Below are 18,787 nucleotides of genomic sequence, written 5' to 3'. Positions count from 1 at the left end.
AAATTGATAAAAATTCAATAGGAAAGTTGATGAAAATGACTCATGGACTAACTCTTCATAGTCCAACAGCATGATTAAATGTAGCTCTAGAACTAACAGATGATAGCATTTGGATAATAATTTCCATGAGATTAGGCACCTGTCAATATTATTGGAATTACAGATGTAACAAGTTCAGGAAAAATGGCCTAGTAGGAGGCCTTACATCAACCAAGATGGAAAAAATTTGACAGGACTACGACCTAATCAAGACCTAACAGGTCTAAGATTTACAGATATAGGAAATTAGACCAGAGTTTTACATAACTAGGTTATATCCAAAAGAGAAGTCGATGAGATTCTATCGGCGACGAGAACTACTAGAGTGAGTTCTTGATTCCGACAGAAGGCGTTCTATGTCCCTCACACGCCTGTCAGATCTTATTTGCTGAGCTCGAAGTTCCCTGACTTCAGCTTGGGTTCCAACAAGTTCTCTCTGCAGAGCTGCATTGTGGACCAGAGTCCTTTCATGAGCAGACTCTAGTTGGCGAATGCGGACTGTGTTAACGCCAAAGTTGGCGTCAATCTCCATGACTCGGTCGATAGCAGCTCAACCCTATTCGGTGTTCCGAGCAATCCTACGGACCATTATGGGTAGGACCCTGTCAGCTGAACCTCCCTCAGTGAGGTTGTAAAAGCTTCTGTCTCCATTGTAGGGTATGGGTTGACCCTGTTCCTGACTCCATCTATTAAAGTTTGTGGCCCACAGAGGTGTGGGTCCTTGAAATGGTTGGTACTGACATATCAACTTATACTAATAGATTCTGTTATCTGGCAACTCTTTGCCCATATATGGTTGCTCTTGAGAGCAAGAAAATAGAGAGATATATATGGGGACTGTCGCCCCAGATCCAGTCAAGTGTGTTAGCATCCAGGCCTGTTACTTTTGACAGCGCCAAAGAGCTGGCACAATCTCTTATAGATCACGGAAACCACCAGAACCCATCGATTTCTACACCGGAACAACAAAAGGGAAACAACAACAACAAGAAAAAGGGGTGGAACAAGAGGAAAAGCGGGGCTTCGCAAGAATCCTCAAAGAGACAACAACTAGTTACCATCAATGCTGCCACAGTAACTCCGGTTGTCCCTGCTAATCCCTTACCAGCGAAGCCTTATGCCGGTAATCTTCCGAGGTGCAACAAATGCACCTTCCATCACAACGGACCTTGCCGAGAAATGCAGTGCACTAACTGCAACAGAAGGGGGCATACTGCCCGTTTCTGCAAGACTCCAACAAGGCCGACCGCTCAAGTTCCTAACGCCGGGGTGGGCCAAGCTTGCTACAGTTGTGGCGAAGTGGGCCACTACAAGAGGAACTGCCCTAAGGCAGGTATAGCTGGCGGAGTAGGAAGAGTTCTGGCCATAGGCCACGAAGAAGCCGTAGCTGATCCTACGATAGTTACTGGTACGTTTCTCCTCGATAACTCATATGCTTGCATAATTTTCGACAGTGGAGCGGAGAAAAGCTTCGTAAACCAAAAATTTGCACACCTGCTTAAACAAAAACCACGTGCACTAGATAAATCATTCACTGTAGAAATGGCAAACAGGAAAACGGAAAGTACTAATTGCACATACGTAGGTTGTACTCTAACTTTAGATGGCCATACTTTCGAGATAGACCTCATGCCGGTCCCAATTAAAAGTTTCGACGTCATTATCGGCATGGATTGGTTGAGTCTTCATCGTGCTGACATCTTGTGCTTTGAAAAAGCAGTTCGTCTTAACCTTCCTAACAACGAAACTCTAATTATCTACGGTGACAAACCTAATACGAGTTTTCGCATCATTTCGTGCATCCAGACTCAGAAATGCTTACGAAAGGAATGTCATGCGTTTCTCGCTCACATCGTTGATACGAGTCAAGAAGTGAAAGATATTCAGAACATCCCAGAAGTACGCGACTTTCTCGACATCTTTCCAGAAGAACTTCCGGGATTACCACCACAACGCCAAGTCGAGTTCAGAATCGACTTAGTGCCAGGGGCTACTCCAGTAGCCAAATCTCCATATCGTCTGGCACCGGCGGAGATTCAGGAACTTTCAAGTCAGCTTAACGAACTTCTCAAGAAGGGATTCATTAGGCCAAGCTTCTCACCATGGGGAGCACCGATCTTGTTCGTCAAGAAGAAAGACGGATCGTTTCGTATGTGCATCGACTATAGGGAACTCAACAAGCTTACCATTAAAAATCGTTATCCCTTACCCCGCATTGACGATTTATTTGATCAACTTCAAGGAGCCAACTACTTCTCGAAGATAGATCTACGATCCGTATACCACCAACTACGAATGTTATAGGAGGATGTTCCCAAGAAAGCCTTCCGAACTCGTTATGGGCATTACGATTTCGTAGTGATGCCATTCGGATTAACAAACGCGCCTGCAATATTCATGGATATAATGAATAGGGTGTGTCGTCCTTACTTGGATCAGTTCGTCATTGTCTTCATTGATGACATACTCATCTACTCTCGAAGTAAGGAGGAACATAGTCAACATCTCCATCAAGTCTTAGAAATATTACGATCAGAGAAGCTCTATGAGAAGTTCTCTAAGTGCGAATTTTGGATTCGAAGAGTTGAATTCTTGGGCCACGTAGTTAGTGAAGAGGGAATTCACGTGGACCCTTCCAAAATCAAGGCTATTGAGAACTGTTCAGCACCGAAGACACCTACAGAAATTCGTCAATTTCTAGGTCTCGCTGGCTACTATCGCAGGTTCATTCAGAACTTCTCCCGCATTGCGAAACCTCTTACCACACTGACCCAGAAGGGCGTGGCCTTTGACTGGGAAGAGAAGCAAGAGAGAGCGTTCCAAACGCTCAAACGAGCCTTGTGCACCGCACCAATACTATCCCTCCCTGAAGGGATAGAAGACTTCGTTGTCTATTGCGATGCTTCAAATCAAGGGCTCGACTGTGTTCTGATGCAACGAGGCAAGGTCATCGCCTATGCCTCGAGATAGCTGAAGACACACAAAGTCAACTACACCACCCACGATCTTAAACTAGGAGAAGTTGTGTTTGGTCTGAAGATCTAGAGACACTACCTGTATGGTACAAAAAGCACGATCTTTACAAACAACAAAAGCCTACAACATATATTCAATCAGAAGGAGCTCAACATGAGACAACGACGGTGGGTCGAGCTACTCAGTGATTACGAATGCAAAATTCGTTATCATCCGGGTAAAGCCAACGTAGTAGCTGATGCCCTAAGTCGGAAAGAATACTCTGGTCGTAGAGTCAAATCTTTGACTCTAACTATCCATTCACACTTGTCCACGCAAATTAAGGAGGCTCAGCTCGACGCTTTGAAACCTGAAAATGTAGCGATTGAAACCCTAAGAGGGATGAATAAGAACTTAGAAGTCAAGGGTGGCGGAGCCTTATACCTCATGGATCGGATCTGGACACCGAAACGCGGTGGCTTCAGAGACTTGGTCATGACCGAGGCACACAACACTCGTTATTCCGTCCACCCAGGTTCATATAAGATGTATCTGGATCTGAAAAAGCTATACTGGTGGCTTAACATGAAAGCAGAAATTGCTACCTTCATAAGTAAATGCCTTACTTGCGCAAAGGTTAAGGTAGAATACCAGAAACCCTCCGGTCTACTACAACAGCCGGAGATACCGGAATGGAAGTGGGAGGTGATCACTATGGATTTCATAACCAAGTTGCCCAAGACAACGGGTGGACTTGACATTATATGGGTCATCGTCGACAGATTGACCAAGTCCGCACACTTCCTGCCTATCAGAGAAACAGACAAGATGGAGAAGCTTACAAGGACCTACATTCGGGAGATTGTACGACTGCACGGTGTTCCCATATCCATTATCTCTGACAAAGATAGTAGATTCACTTCGAGGTTCTGGCAGTCGCTACAAAGTTCCCTAGGAACTAGCCTGGACATGAGTACAGCCTACCATCCACAGACCGACGGACAAAGTGAGAGAACTATCCAAACCTTGGAAGATATGTTACGATCCTGTATGATTGACTTTGGGAAAGGATGGGATACTCATTTACCCCTTGTAGAATTTTCCTACAACAACAGTTATCACACGAGCATAAAGGCTGCTCGATTCGAGGCCCTCTATGGCCGAAAGTGCAGATCCCCTCTGTGCTGGGCTGAGGTGGATGATACCAGTTAGCTAAAGGACGAATTCCTGAAAGCACTCTCACAGGTCCGGAGATCATTCGGGAAATGACAGAGAAGATCGTTCAGATTCTTGAACGATTGAAAGCCTTTAGAGACCGACAGAAAAGCTATGCTGATAAACGAAGGAAACCGTTGGAATTCCAGGTGGGAGACCGTGTTCTATTGAAGGTCTCACCCTGGAAGGGCTTGATACGCTTCGGAAAGCGTGGAAAGCTAAATCCAAGGTACATAGGGCCTTTCAAGATTCTCGCAAGAATCGGCCCTGTAGCTTACAAACTTAACTTACCGCGCGAACTCAGTAACGTACATTCTACTTTCCACATATCGAACTTGAAAAAGTGTCTGTCCGACGAGACTCTTGTAATCCCACTCGAAGAGATCGAGATCAACGAGAGCCTCAACTTCGTGGAAGAACCAGTAGAGATCATGGACCGGCAGGTCAAGCAAACGAAACAAAGTCGTATCCCGATAGTGAAGGTTCGTTGGAACGCCAAGCGAGGACCTGAATTCACTTGGGAGCGAGAGGATCAGATGAAACTGAAATATCCTCTTCTTTTTACTTAGCTATTTGTAACTACTTATTTGCTTAAACTCTAATTTCGGGACGAAATTCCTTCTAACGGGGGGATGATGTGACAACCCGAAATTTCTATTATGTACAACCATTCACTTTAATGGAAGTCAGAACTGTTTCTGCTAACTTTCAAGATTTTAGAAATAAGTTTGAGTATGTTTAAGTTAGTACTTCAGGAGATATCAGGAGAGAGGATACCCTAGGGTTTATTGTGCAACAATAATATTCCAAAACTCCAAGAGTTTGGAGTTTACGGCCTAAACAAGGGTGTTTACGGCCGTAAACCCTAAAAGGGGTTATAAATATGACACTTAGTCATATTTTACCACTTTTCACATTTTCAAGATCCAAAATCAAATTCTCTCTCAAGTATCATCCAACAATTCTTCAAGATCTTCAACTTGTAAGTGTTTCTAGCCCTAATAAGTTGATATATTGTAACGCCCCGCTCGAAAAGTACTTATTTATGAACTTCCGAGATCAAGAGTAAGGGCGTTTCGGTATTTTATGGGCAATGGGTTTTATTCGAGAAGGTTTCGGGTCGGGGAGTGTTGCTAGAAGCATAGGGCTTCTCGCCACCTTTTCGTGGATATAAAGTTCATCGGAAGCGGACTTAGAATAAAGGAGTTATGACACTTTGAAGATAGTGTCAACAATGGTCCCTAAAGGAAATATTTGGCAAAGGGGTCCTAGGCATCCATGGAGTGCATGCGTGTAATTGGCTGGGTACGCCCAACGTAAGTTAGGTTACGCCCAGCGTAGAGTGGATAAATAAACGCGGGTGTTGGGGGCGTACGCCCAACGTACAGGATGTACGCCCAGCGTACGTCCAGAGTCTTTAAACCCTAATTTGAGGGTGAGCCACTATATATAGAACATAATGGCTTCAACCCTAGCCCCCATATCAGCCTCCCTAACCTCAGAAGAAACCCTAGAATGTTCCAACCTCCATTTTTAGAGATCTTGGCCTTGGAAAGCTCATCTTGGTGGTTTAAGCTTGGAAGAGGAAAATAGGAAGTTGTCAAGGAAGGAGTTGGGTGGCTGGAGCTCGTGAATCTAGGAAGGCATCATCTTCTGGAGCCCTTTTGAGGTATAAAGTCTCTTTCTTGTCATCTATTTTGTGTAGATCTTGGTGTTATGAAGTTTTGACATCATTTCTTGTCCTAAAACCCCATAGTGATGCATGATGTGAGTTGGTTGAGATTAGCTGTCCTTTCAGACCTTAGGAGAGGTCTTGAGTGAGAAAAATGAGGTCCCAAGGGCTTTGGTTGTCTCATGTATGATGTAGGTGGGTCTTAAAGGATTAAGACCTTGAGTTAAGAGCTTTATGGACGTCCCAAGTGATAAAGTTTGAGACTTTATGGATCCTAGGCATGTTTGGTCGATGGATCTGAAGTTTAGGCTTAAGAGCTTAAGCCATTAAGAACTTATGAGGACTTTTAGTTCAGCGAGTTTACGCCCCGCGTAAAGTGATGTACGCCCAGCGTACACACCATTCTGCCTGTACGCTTAGCGTACATGGGGGGTACGCCCTGCGTACTCTGTCTGCACGGATCGTGATTTTTTGGGCTGTGGTTTGGGGCATGTTTGGGTATTTGGGCCTTAGTGGGCCATCAGAAATCATATTGTATGGACCAAGGAATATATTTTGGGCTTAGGGTGAGGCCCATTAAGGGATTGGGCCCAATGTAGCAAATTGGGCCATTAGTGGGTCACTAGTGGGCTTGAGAAGCTTACCTAGTGTTGGGCCCTTCATATTATGGTGTTGGGCCTTAGTCATGGACCAGATTGGGTTAAGGGTAAAATGGTCAATTTATCCTTAGAAGGATATTGTTTTGGGCTAAGTGTTTTTGTGGCATTGATAGTTCGGGGAGCTACAGGAACAGCAATGCGGGGATTGTCAGATAGCAGCCAGAAGGGTACCAGCAGTATTTCGGCAGTCGCAAGGTGAGTTATCCTCACTATATCGACAGGGTCTACGGCACCAAGGCCGGCCCTTTAACGGATGGAAATCCGGGTATTGATTGTTATGTGATTATTTTGCTAGATCTGCATGCTGGTATTTAGGATTGTGTTGTGTTAGTGACCTGGTTAAGGTCGGTACCCGGGATATAAGGTAATGTTATGCTAGTGACCGGTTAGGTCGGAATCCTGGTTAGGATGTTGATATGCTATGTGATCTGTTAGACTGTTGTCTGGTTGAGGATTGTTATGTGATTATTTGTTTTATGTGCACATGGTTGTTTGACGGGGGTTGGGTTGAGGCGGGTCCTGCTTAGTGCTGTAGGCCAACATACCCAGGGCGGACCGGACATTCCTAAGGCCCAGCGAGCGGTCCGGATAGGCTGAAGGCCCCGAGAGGGCGGACCAGACGTGCCGAGGCTCGGAGAGTGGACCAGGCCGACTGAAGGCCCGGTGTGGGCAGACCAGTCATACTGTAGACTTAGAGAGTGGACCAGGTGGATTGAAGGCCCGGTGCGGGCGGACCAATCACATTGTAGACTCGATGTACATGGCTAGACTCGGAGGGTGGACCAGGTGGGCTGAAGGCCCAGTACGGGCGGACCAGTCACACAGCAGACCCGATATGCGTGGCTGTTCCATTTGTGATATGATATGAGTATTTTATGTGTGGTTGGTATTTTGGGGGTAACTCACTAAGCTTTCGGGCTTACAGTTGTAGTGTTATGTTTCAGGTACTTCAGGAGATCGTGGCAAGGCGAAGGCGTGATCGTACCGCTCCTCATGTTTTACGATTTTTTTGATATGGTTATGGGGATACTCTGATAATAAACTATTTTGAAAATGAGATGTATGAAGTTAATGGTTTTTTAATGAATGAAAATGTTTTAATTTGACTCAATTTTTATGGGTGTTACATATATTACTTAATCTAGTGATTTAACACACTTCCATCCGTGAAATCATTCCAAAAGGTTAGATCTTCAAGTTTCACCAAGAACACCAAGAACACACACTAGTGTTCTTGGACTTTTAGCACCTTTTCAAGCCTCTATCTTGTAAGTACTTCTATCCTAGAGTATAATAAGGCTTGTTACACTTCTATACATCAAGAAAACACCAAGGAAACCAAGGATCAAAGGTGTTTACGGTCCAAGAACACCTTGGACTGTAAACCCTAAAAAGGGTGCCAAAGTGTGCCCTAGTCCCTTCTAAGCCTTGGAAACTAGCCTAGATCCCTTCCTTAATGTGTTTAGGACTTGAAAACATCAAAATACCACAAACCATTTGGGTTTACGACCGTAAAACCAAAGGGAAATGGTCTAAGGACCGTAAACTCCTAAAAAGGAGTGAAATGGTGCCCTAACCTCTTCCTAAGGCTTAAACATGAAGTAGGAATGCTTCTTGTGATCTTTAAGGCTTCAGAAAACAAAATGGTCAAGAAACATGAGTTTACGGCCGTAAACTCATGAGTTTATGACCGTAAACTCACGGAGTTATGGTCACAAAACCGTAAACTCCAAGGAAGTTTACCCTTGAACCCCAAACTCAATAGCAAGGTCCTACCACCCGTAGATGCAATCCTTATGACTTATAGCACTTAAATCAAGTGTTTTACATGTCTTAGGATGTCTTAATCTTGGTTAATTAGTTGTTTTATGACTAATTGGATACATATATGTGATTATATGTTAACTAGGATCATTGTGTGTGTACAAGTCTTCACTTGACACTTAGGATCCTACATCATTCAGTTCATCCACAACCACCCACTACAGGTGAGTTCATACCCCTTAATCAATCTTTTAAATGATTTTAAATGCTTTCATGGGGAGGGGTAATACAAGTAGAAAACAGGAAGTTATAGAATCAATCACATGTGATTTATAACTGTGTTTTCAACCAACTGATTTTCACATACTTCAAAATGTGTTAAATACAATGGTTTTCAGTTAATTTACACTTTGTTATCAAATGAATTACTTTTGAAATGTTTTATAAAATGACATCAAGTCTTATTTATTTATTGTTTAAAACTCTTAAATGTTTTACAAAACCTCTTTCAAACTTATTGTTAAAAACCATATCTATACACTTATGTTTCATATACATATGTATTGATATGAGAGCTTTCATTGTTTCTTCAGTTCCAACACTATTGTGTAGCAAGGGTGTATAAACCTACTTGGACATTCAATTTACATTCCAGTAAACTATTATAGGTATAGTTTAGGGGATACAAACTGCGATTCCTATTACAAGGAATTACACAAGAGTCAGTTCATTCATGAGTCTATACTAATACTTTACATGCAATATGAAGAGATACTATTACATGGATACTTTTACATGGATTCTGTTACATAGATACTATCTGATGAGATACTATTACATATTATATGTGTAGATACTATTATATATGTACGGGACTAACCATTCTACACCCAGCTGTTAGCTACAGAGGGAAAATGCACATCGACGGATGTCTACGGTTAATACTATTCGGCAATTACTATGCCGTGTTTATCCTAGTACCAAAGGATAATACTTAAATGATTATATAATTTCCCTTTTACTTTTATTTTGTGACACATTCACATAAACGATGAGGTAGACTATATATTTATAATAATAGTCACATAGGGGAAAAACTTTCATTAATATAGAAATGCAACTTTCAAAGCATTCAGGTCTTGGTAGAAGACTACCTTTTATACTAGTAGGAAATATGGGATTTTCTAGGGTTTTCACACTTATACTAAATGATTCATCAAATATTTGCATGTCTTTCATAACAGCTTTTCAAATCAATGGCACCATAATACTTATGAATTCACCAGCTTTATGCTGATCTACACTTTCAAAATAACTTGTATTCTCAGCTCACCAGTAGACAGGTACGATGACCAGGTTTTGAGAAGACGGAGCACATACAAGACTCGTCTTTTATTTTGATTACATATTTTGGTGTCTTATTACTATGAAAGAACACTCATGTATTAAAACTTTACTTTTAATGCAATGGATGATGTTGTTGCTTGTTTACTACTTTGCACTGTTATGATACTTTACATGACGTCCTCCACCCCTGAACGTTTCCGCCGTTCCGGTTTTAGGGTGTGACATTTGTCTTCCCAGTTGAACTTCGTATTCTTCTGGGTTAGTGTTGTAAATGGCTTGGCTATTTTGGAGAAATTCTATATGAATCTACGGTAATAGCCAGCAAGTCCTAAGAATTGACGCACCTCTGTTGGCGTCTTTGGTGCTTCCCAATTCCTGATTGCTTCAACTTCGGATGGGTCAACATGAATTCCTTCGTTGCTAACTACATGACCTAAAAATTGTACTTCTCTAATCCAAAACTCACATTTGGAGAATTTAGCGTACAACTTTTCTTTTCTAAGTAGTTCCAAGATTATTTGCAGGTGTTGACCATGTTCTTCCGTGGTTCGTGAATATATCAATATATCATCGATAAATACGATCACGAATTTATCCAAGTATGGTTTGCAAACACGATTCATGAGATCCATAAACACTGCTGGGGCATTGGTTAATCCAAAAGACATAAGTAAGAACTCATAATGACCATAACGTGTTCTAAATGCTGTTTTTGGAATGTCGTCTTCTTGTACTCTGAGTTGATGGTATCCTGATCTAAGATCTATCTTTGAGTAGTAGCTGGATCCTTGCAGTTGATCGAATAAATCATCAATTCTCGGAAGTGGATAACGATTCTTGATCGTTAGCTTGTTTAGGTCCCGATAATCAATACACATTCGAGAGGATCCGTCCTTCTTCTTGACAAACAAGATTGGTGCTCCCCAAGGTGAAAAACTTGGTCGGATAAAGCCTTTGTCAAGAAGTTCTTGTAGTTGGCTAGACAATTCTTGCATTTCAGATGGAGCCAACCGATAAGGAGATTTCGCTACTGGTGTTGCTCCTGGAATTAAATCGATTCGTAACTCGACTTGTCGGACGAGAGGTATTCCAGGTAGATCTTTAGGAAACACGTCAGGGAAATCACATACTTGAGGTATGTCCTTGATTTCTTTTGTCTTTCTCTTCCTATCTACAATGTGGGCTAAGAATGCGCTATATTTCTTATGTAGATATTTCTGGGTCTTAGTACAAGAGATGACTTTGAGGTTCTTCGCAGATTTATCACCATAGATAATCAGGGCTTCACCGTTTGGTAAGGGTAGTCGTATGGCTTTCTCATGACATAGAATTTTGGCGCGTTGTGAAGTAACCAATCCATGCCAATTATGACATCAAAACTACCGATAGGCATTGGCATGAGGTTGACGTGAAAAAGGTAGTTATTAAGAGTTAACAGACAGTTTTCTAGGATTTCATGTGTTTTCTCAGTTTGACCATTAGCGATTTCTACTTCATAGATTTCTTTTAATCTGCTAGACTTATGACTTAACAATTTTCTAAATGTTGGAGTTATAAAACTTCGATCTGCTCCAGAGTCGAAGAGTATAGAAGCATATAAATTATCTATAAGAAACGTACCAGATACGACCGAAGGGTCCTGGATAGCCTCTATGCTTCCAATCACAAACGCCCTGCCACATCCTATGCCTCCCTGACTCCTTAACTTTGGACATTCTTTCTTGATATGTCCAATCTCCCCACACTCGTAGCATTTTCTTCCTTCACCACGGCCTGTCCCATTATTGGTTTGTTGATCGACTGTTGCAGGTGTTGAGCTCCTGCGGTAACTAGTAGTATGCCCCTTTTTCTTGCACTTCATGCAGACAAAACAGTCACCTGGATGATGACGGTTGCACTGATTGCACCATGAAGATTTTGGTTGTGTAGGTACTGCTGTTGTGGCTGCATAATTAGTTACCACTTCTTGTCTTTTCTCAGATGATTGTTTGGGATTCTTCTTATTAAACTTGCGCTTGTTTGTTCTAGATTTGGGAGACTCAGCCTTTGAGACCACTTCTGTTCCTTGGATCTATGTGAGGGTTAGCTGATGAGCTATCCTCTTGGTGCTGTCATAAGTCGTAGGCTTTGATGCGATCACCATGCCTTTAATTTGCGATGCTAAACCCCAGATATATCGCTCAATCTTTTTATATTCAGGGGTTACAAGTGTTGGACACATTATAGCAAGATCATTAAATCTAGCGGTATAAGCTTTTATCTCTGAACACTTCATGGTTAGGGTCCACAGTTCTTGTTCCATTTTATGTATCTCCTCCCTAGGACAATACTCCTCTACTAGCATCATTTTTAGCTCCTCCCATTTCATGGAATTTGCAGTATCAATTCCCATGGTATTCACATGGTTGTTCCACCAGGTGAGTGCTGCATCAGCGAAAGTACATGCTGCAAATCGTACTTTACAATCATCTGGACAGAAGCTTATTTGAAAGACGGACTCTGTCTTTTCTATCCACCTCGTCAAATTAACTACCCCTTCATTTCGATGAAAGCTTTTTGGCTTGCAATTCATAAAATCTTTGTAGGTACATGTTCTAGTGGTCCCTACATGGCCTTCATTTCTAACTCCATCTCTTGTGACATTAGATAGAGCCGCAGCAATTCTTTGAGCTATGATTTCTTCAAGTTGTACTGTACTTATTGAGGGGTTTATTTCTGGTGGTGGTTGCGGTTGTTGTTGTTGTGGTGCTGATGGTCGGTTAGGGTTTAGCCGATTACTCCTTCTAGGCATTTTGTTTAAGTTCCTATTATAAATAATAAGAATTTTATGAGTTTTGTTAATCATTTAATACACGAGTACTAAATACTCCAGTTATTATTCACAGTGTAAAACGTAATAGACAACACAATGATTACTGTAACATATGCTTCATATTATTACCAGTGGTTACATCAGTTTATTTAGGTTATAAGAGAAAAGTTTCTATAAACATTGCAAAATTTGCAAGGTTTTCTACATCCTTGCTATAAACTTTCCTCTTTTCGCCTTAACTAGTCTGATTTTCTCTATTTACATAACCACTAGTTGGAGCTTATCTACCAGAAACCTAAGTGATGACCCAGGACGTCAGTGACATTAACCACTTGCTCTTCAAGTGCTTGAGTTCTCTGCTCAAGACTTCCCGTGCGTTCTTCATTTATTGAGGTTTGATTGTAGATCTCTAACTCTGCAATCCTGGCATCGTGAGTAATCATGTCATTATAAGCAAAATTTATACGATGATGGACATCCATCAACGATTCCTGATCTCGTGTCCTTTGTCCTTCTAGCCTTCGCACTCTTCCAGAGAGATGAGTAGCCCTCCCTTCGACAATTTCCATTTTTCTTCAATTTTGACACTTTTCTCAAACAATTGGGATAAAGTGTTATCTTCAGAAGAATGTGGGAGATGTGGTCGAGATGATTGACCAGTCTCATACATCTTGGCAGCTCTTTCTTCCTCCAACCACCTATCAACGGTTTGTGCGATCCGTGCAGGTTCATCTTGAACTCTATGACTTCCTGAAGATGTCGCCTTCTGACTCTTCTTAATCTTTGGCCATATCGGTATGGATTTACGTGCTATGCGTTTCATTTTTATTCCTCCTGGAACTTTACGGTAAAGAGTGTTCAGTGGTGGTAAAGATGATGCCACCGACTCTGTCTCCTTCATGGATTCGCATTCTTCCATTGGTTCACTCTCTTCCCATTCGTTGGAGGGTAAAGGTGCTCCATCGTCAGAAGGTATTGGATGAAAGGTGGTTGGATTTATAGGGTAGTAAGGATCGCCTACCATCATGGGGAATGAAATTTCCTCTTCTTCATCCGTATCCTCGATGATTATCCATTCTCGTGAATGTGCCATGTCGAATTCCTATACGTTTTGGATCACCAAGAGTTTTAGTCTATCAAATATTACTCCCAAATTAAATAGTTCATATGATCTGATCATAATAAAATGTAGTTGCGCACCTACACCTAGTTGTGATTGGATATAGGCACATATAAACTTTAGTTGGAATATTTGATCTAAATCCTTGAGATCAAAAACATTCCGGGTATTAAGGTGTATTCTCATCGCGGGTCTGAGTCTGTACATATGACTCTATATTCTTATTTATTGTATTCATGCTTTAATTATTGTTTGTTACTTCAGGTCTATCTGATAAGGCTCCGGCCAGTCAGGACAGTCGAAAGGGCAGGATCATTTTAGCATATAGCCGTTCTGAAATCCAGCAACCCAAATCGATATGTCTATCCTTGTCACCGCTCCGGTAAGTAGTCCTTCAGTAGAATGATTAATAATACTTTTTATTTATAGGTTAAGGGATATACCTAAACCTAATAGAGTAAGCCCTAAACTATAGACGTGCTTTCCTAAGAAAGTACTAGTTCACTATAGTTAATAGCTCTGATACCAATTTCTGTCACACCCCCAGCCATCGGCGGAAACACCGGGTAGTGTAACGTTATTCTTCGTATCACAGTTATATAACATACATTGAACAGTACTAAAGAAAATACATACCTTTATTGATAACTGAAGTTACGTAACTGTTTTTCTAGAACCTATTACATATTATCCGACTATGGCATACTTCCTAATGAACAGAAAGGTAATAGTAAAACTTCTTCTGTTCGAATACATACCAGCTTTTCAAGTTCCTGAAAACACATGTATTCTAAAATACGTCAACATAAAGTTGGTGAGTCCACAAGTTTTGACTCCATAAAATAATATATTTTCTGTTGGGTTATGAGCATTCTAACACTCCTATGGTGTACATGCAACCCTATAAACCTTGGATCTATGTTTTCTCTATTATACATGCAAATATTAAATATTCCAAGGTTTCATCCTAACTAGCATATTATGAAGCACCTATACTACAAAGTTCTAGTTAGATGACATACCTTTTGATGTAGCTTGATGTCTTCAAGCTTTAAGAGCTTAGCCCCAATAGTGTGGAAGCCTCAAGTGGAATCACAAATCACCAAAACACCTTGGAAAACCTTTAGAGAATATGGATACTTGGCTCACACTATGAAATCGGTTATTGCCCTCTTTCGTGTATCCACACTAGCCACTAGCATAATTTCATGAACCATAAGACCTTTTATATAGTGTGGAGGATTAGGGTTAAACCCTAATACCCATGACCTTTCATTTCCTAGGATCCATGGGTTAAAGCTCCATTGACTATCCATGAAGACTTAGCCCAACCTAAATGAACTTGGCTCACTACACACATATATATATATATATATATATATATATATATATATATATATATATATATATATATATATATATATATATATATATATCTAAGAGTCCATATTTAATTAGTTCCTTTTGATCACTTAATTAATTATAAATTAATTCTTGATCAATACTAATTAAATAATATGATTATATATTAATATATTAGAATTATAATATATTAATAAAAATCATAAATATACTATTCTCAAAAGACTATCCATATAAATTGTGTCGGTGAAGTGTAAACCAAATGGACCATGCCGGGTCGGGTTAAGTACATACTAAATATAGTTATGGACTTAGACATTAGTCCAACAGTCTCCCACTTGGATAAGTGTAAAACTATTATTGAGTATGACTTCAAAAAACAACTGGCAATCGTAGCTCTTAAAGTCGTTGTCGAACTCTGATCTTGTCAATGAACTCTGACCTTTGTCAATGACTTGTACATTAGATAAGGGATCATATATTCCTCCATTCTAGATATCATATGGACTGAGACATGGATTATAATCATTCTCTCTGTCCATTTGTTCTTTCCCGATTTTCGATTTATGATGACTGACTGATTGAACAAATCAAATCAGTCCTGGCTTGGCCAAGCACTTACATGTGTCATCGCTAAATCATCGAGGGGCCCACAGATATCGCTTTTATCCCGAAGGTAAAAGGAATGGATAAACTTCGACTCATATGGCTTGTTCTACTACTTGTTGAATCATACACAAAGGCACATTTTATAACATCGAGTTACCAATGCGTTTTCGTGCAATCAATGTATAACCAACTCATAGTAACAACTCATATCTCTTGGTTTGAAGAATATAAGATATTATCGTCTCATGATCACTCGTGATAAAATCCATGAAGTGATTCAAATGAGCGCGGGTTGAATCCAATACTCAGAACTTATGAGCACTCATGAGTGTTGTAGCACCACTTTGTCCACCAACTTGGACCTCTACAAACCAACCCATGACAGTCTTGATTCATATCTACTTCCAACATATGACCGACTGTGGATGGTTTGAATAACTTAATCATTCAGGAAGAGTGACTTAGTTATTCTGGAAGTCAAAACATGCAAAGTGAAACACAAGAATAAATGAATCAAATATGGTATCAAACCCTATGAATATAAATAAACACTTTTATTTATCACCATACTGATTACTCATTATTCATTGTTTCGGTTTTATCAACTTTATACTTGAATTAAAAACACTAGTTGTCCCATGCTCCAAGCATGTACACTATGTTTTTCTTAAACAATAGCTTTGCCATACACCAAATATGCACTCTATGTTTGTCTATGATCCTTACTTTGTGAAATAAACCAATTGAACATAATTTCAATGATTCTAATTTCACACTCCCAAATCCTTATCGAAAAATGTGAGAATTTCAAATTCCTATCATTTATCGAAATTTGTTTAGATTTTAAACTTATATGCACTGACCCTCCTGTAATGAATATGTACAAAGTCACAAAGACTTGTCAACAGTCATTATAAGGTATTCCAATGGAGATCAACTCCATGGAAACTAAGTCTCATATTCAAAGTACATTGCTTTGGACATGCTTCATGCATTAAGTTTTCTAATCTTACACAGATAACTTCCACCTATGGAGACAAGTCCATATTCTCATTTTGACTATCACTTCTGAATAAGAGATGCCTTTTTTCAGAATATGTCCATATGGTCCTTCCAAAATTAGCACTATACTTCCAACTGTCCCTGAGCAACCAATCTTTGGTAAACCTCAGATTGTCCTCGACAATTGCTTAATCATTTTAGTCATATCCAATTCTAGACCATTTGCCTTCTTAATGCCTCTGGGCATTTGGAAAAATTTAGAAATGACAAATATTATAGCACATGCAATCGATCCTGTACCCAAAGCAAATGGTACACGATTCATGATGTCTCACATAAAGACATGATTCTAGACCAGTCTTTTGCTACAATATTTTTATTTGCCATGTTTTCAAAATTTGACTATGAAGAGGGATGCCGTAATCATAATCGAATTTTGAGAACGCAATATATAGAATTTCCTTAAGTTGAACCAATTCAACATGAAATTCATATATATATTCTTGACTAAGGATGATTAAGGTCTCAATCTAAGCCTTTAGAACTGAAATGAAGTATATCCTCTCCCTTAATTATAGCAAGACAACTTTTTCAATCCCTGCAGTCTCACGAATTGAAACTTTTGTTTTCTATAATTAACATTGCTAACTTGCAACACTAACAATAATTATCATGCTCCCACTAACATGATGATTATTAGCATAACACTTATGCTCCCACTAGCTTTGACATGTACTCAGAAAACAGCTGGACTTCTAGAAATCAATACTTTATTGACTTTCTTACCAAAGTTCAGATTTCTGATACGAGATGCTTTGATAAAACTTTATCAAAATCATACACCTTTCCTTAGATAGCATGCATGTGTGTCTAAACAATTTCAGAACTATGAAAGGGGATGCCGTAATCATAGTCTCAAATGTTTAGACCTTTTGCCATCTGCTTCAAATCTACTTGGTGGAAGTGTTTCCTCACCATCATTTTTCATGAATCAGAGAGAAACCTTATGACCCTTAGATTTTATGGTGTATGTGTTCTTATCCATGTGAATCGTCAAAACCATAGTCACAAGACAAGGATAATGACAAATCCAAACTCATATGGACTGAACTTATGCAATCTTAACTTCTTGCCACCAGGCAGTACAGGGCCTGCCATTGCTTCCAAGTTGTTATGCAACCAATTGAGAACTTTCAGAACTCCTATGCAAAGCCAACTTTAACTGGAATGGGCACAGAATATGTCAACACGATAGGTTATAAACCTCAATTCGTGTGCTAGTGAAGAACCTCAGGTTTTATTCTTGATTAGTTGTTGAAATTCTTTTTATGATCTTTAAGACTCCCACTATCCTCTTGACATATAAGACTATCTTGCCAAATATTCAAGAGATAGTGCGGATTCTTTATCAAGACAAATACTTCACACAATTGGCCTTAGTTGGTCTTTGTTTTATCCAAAACATCACAACTTACCAATTTCAAATGTACAAGAGTAGGACAATTTTACTCTTACATTTGACAAGTGTTTTAAACCTTTCTTTAAGATATGTCACTCAAGTTACAATCTTGGAGTATGACTCTAAGAATTGTTTTGGAACGAAGTATGACTCATCTTCCTGATCTAACCATTTCAACAATTCATGACTCATCTTCTTAGTCATAATAATGCACTAAGATGACCTTTAGAGGACTAATTGTGATATGATTTCTAAATCATTAAGATGATCACAAACATGATACTAAAGTACTCTCCCATCTTTTCAGATTTGAGAAACTTTTATCTTTCTGCCTAATTTGATTCTTCCCATTCGTTCTGCCATACATTGAGACTTTTCCAATGTTTCAGAATTATACTTAAACTTGTAAGTATAACCATATTTACTAAACTTTAGTAAATCAAATAGTCTTAACGAGCTTTGTGGTGGACATGACCAGTGCACAAGAATGTGTACTCGATCCCTTTAGTCCTTCACTTGACTCACACATCCATGTGAACAAGTAATTAGTCTTGATATTCCAATGCTTGAAAGTTCGCATTCATCATACTATTCAACTTGCATGATTCCAAGTTTCGGTCGAATTGAAACTTGGGCGATGAGGAACTTTCCTGATTTGGTAAATTTAGACACTACCACAAATGAAAGAATCAAATCCATTTTCCAATATTGCTGTCAGTGGAATCATATAAGCAACAATTTTCCACAAATACCATTGTAAGGATACTTCAAA

This window comes from Lactuca virosa, chromosome 6 (assembly GCF_052849685.1).
Source record: "Lactuca virosa cultivar CGN04683 chromosome 6, Lactuca_virosa_CGN04683_v6, whole genome shotgun sequence".
Lineage (NCBI taxonomy): Eukaryota > Viridiplantae > Streptophyta > Magnoliopsida > Asterales > Asteraceae > Lactuca > Lactuca virosa.
Note: the sequence above shows the minus strand (reverse complement) of the source record.